Genomic DNA, 2,997 nt, shown 5'->3' with positions numbered 1-2,997 from the left:
AGACTGTTAAAATACAGCCAGCTGTGTAACATTCCATTACCATCTCTGTTCTTGTCAGGGTCCCATGAAAGCTGGCCCCAGTGAGACTGCCCAAGGTGGCTGCTTTCCTGGGTGTTGGGTCAGGAGCTCAGGGTTAACTCTGTGATGCAGGACCTTTACTGGACAGGTGTGTGTCCCTCCTGAACAGCTTTGCTGGAGATGGAATTACTCTGGCAACAGGGATCTGACAAAGAAAGGAAATTCACAAAGCCTGTGCCTGGACACGTTGTCTGTAAGAGTTGTTTCTTCATCTGGACAAGCCTCTGGGCCCAAAGTGCTGGTGCATACTTTGGGAATGTGCCTTTGGTATGGTTTGCAGTCAGAGCTGCATATTTTGCCTGCTACATGCATCCAGCTGCAAGTTTCCATTCTTGGCATGTGACCATGTCCAAGGCCTGCACTAACACAGATTAATGGATTGCCACAACACCACATGATGTAGAAAAATCCTGCCTTAACTAAGCAGGCATAGACTGTAGGGGACTGAGTTAAGCAGGTGTAGAGCCTGTTCTAAATCTCAGGAGTCTCTAGCTCTTGGGTACAGCAGATTCACCTCCTGGAAGACTTTAGGAAGCACAGAAGAAAATGCACTGGAGATCCTTGCTGCTGTCTCAGTTCTTCTGAGCACAAGGCCAGCAGGAAAACAGCTACTCCTGCTATGTCTGGACTGCAGGCAGACAGGATCCACTGGACAAGCCACAGCCCTGATTCCCTAACCACCTCATCCAGGCCAGGGATGTGGTTGGAGCTCCCTGACCTCCTTTAGCCCACACACCCAATCTTTCTTTCCAGGAAGTCAGGTCTGCTGTAACCCTCAAAATGGAAGGTGTAAGGAGTGGCTGAGACCAAGGGTTACAGCAGTGTTTCTGTCTCAGGGATTATCCATGTCTTGCCTTCCACTGGAGAAAAATTCACTTTCATATCTCTCAAAGTCAGCTTGCTGTGGAATCAGTGGAGAAAGAGAGTAAAACAAGAAGATAATGCAGTGGGGGAACATTTCTTTGCATCTTTCCTGGGTAGAGGCATCATCCCCGTTCCCATCACTTGCAGGACCAGCTGTGATTTCTGGCAATGCCAGACACAGCCATCACTCTCTGGGTTCCTTTCCCTTTCATTGTCCTTCTGGAGAACAGGACTCTTGTTAGAAACCCTGCAAGTATCATTGAGAGCCAGCTCTATTATTCCCTAGCCAGTGAAGCAAGACAGGCATACTCTCCCACAACCTAGGGATGCCCCTCTGATCTATTACCAATGGGGCTATCTTTAATGGGATCAGAGCCTGCCCTTTTTCACATCCCACAGGGACAACACCTGCCCACCAGAGAACAAAGAAGAAACCTGTTGTGATGGGAAAAAAAGACAGAGTTCTCTCCAGAGAGGCAGCAAGGCTGTTTGATTAAGAGCATCTTTCTCCCAGCCAGCTGGTTTGCTAGCAAAACAACCAACTAGACTTCATCTTTATGCAAGAGAGAAAATCTCTGTGAAGCAAATGCCACGAGTTCCATTTTATTCACCTATATAAACCACAAGAAATCTGGGGAAATCTTTGCAGAAAAAGGCTGCAGGAGCAAGAGGGAAAATATTTCTGCCTAAACCAAATATTTAAAAAATATTTTTAAAGGGTAATTTCAGTGCAGTATTTGAAATTCTGCAACAAAGAAATCTATCTAGAAGCTTCATCTCTAGCTTGTCTTCCTCAAATGACACAACAGTTACCATGGCTGTACATTTCTCTGTAGCCCCTGTCTTCACAGAGGTGCAGCATCCCAGTCAGGCAGGTCTGATTCCAGCTGTGTTTTCTGCATGAATGTCCTCTGGGGACTGTCCCATGTGTGCACACCTGCCCAGGAGTCCCCTTTATCTGTAGCACTCCCAGTCCTGGAGCAAGAAACCAGGATGGGACCAAACAACCCCCATCTCCTTCACAGTGGTGCCAAACTCCAAACCAAACTATGCCTGTTTTTTTCTCTGCCTGTTTCTCGAATTGGAGACCAGGCTTCATTGCTGGAGTTTATCCCATACGCTGCCCAGTGGAAAACTGGCATGTGAGCACAGGTGTAGGTTCCAAGGGGGTCAGAAGAAAGTTGCCCATGACACAGGGGCCTTTGTGGTACATGGTTCATTAGCCCAGTCCAGAGTTGGAGTGGAAGGACTCAGGCATGCCTGGGTGTGTTTGTGCATCCTAGTTTCTCTGGCAGTTTGGTGACTCTCACAGAAATGTAATTGTGAGCAAAGTTTTATTCCAGTGGATGCAGCATGTAGAAAGAAGTTCACCTTCAGTTAGAGAGGATCTTAATATGACCTTCTGTAAAAAAGGGGCATTGTTTTGAGTTGTTAAACAGCTGCTGTGTTCCACCCCACTAATGGTTGCAATTCAGGAGTGAATAATATAAGCCTTAGATAAACAGCTGGTAAAATAATTGGGATCTTTCCTGGCAGGGGGAAGCAGGCAAGTTACTCAACAAAAAGAAATTATTATTCTCACTGCCTAGGAAATGAAGTGCTCTCCTTTTCGTCATCAAGTGGGCTGTCACACAAAATCTCTCCCCGCCCTTCTGGGAGCAACCCATACCACTTGTAGTGCTCTCTTGCCATCTTCACTCTCTTAGGAAACAAGAGACCATTTTAGTTTGGATTAATTTATCTTCTCTGTTTTACCTTCTGACCTTTGTCTCCTTCTCTACCCCATCCCTGGTCTTCTTAAAAATTACCCTTCCAACTGCCCTTCTGCTGTTCTGTAGGGCAACAAACACTGTCTCCTTTCTCGAGGCAGCTGTGACGTGAGTGCAAGAGAAGCAGAAGCTTCCCCCACCCACTCCCTCCTGCCAAACTCAGCGTGTCCACTCGGTACACGCTGTGTCTGCTGGGCTGGGGCAGGACTGCAGAGCACTGGGCCTTGGGTCTTGGCCTCCATCGGATGAACAATTTCCCGTTGAAGGTTACTCACTTCCTGTTTTC

Source organism: Pseudopodoces humilis, chromosome 13 (genome assembly GCF_049639895.1).
Source record: "Pseudopodoces humilis isolate 2021_Gansu_Grassland_sample_001 chromosome 13, ASM4963989v1, whole genome shotgun sequence".
In the NCBI taxonomy this organism is placed as follows: Eukaryota; Metazoa; Chordata; class Aves; order Passeriformes; family Paridae; genus Pseudopodoces; species Pseudopodoces humilis.
The sequence above is the reverse complement of the archived record's forward strand: the minus strand, read 5'-3'. Positions refer to the sequence as shown.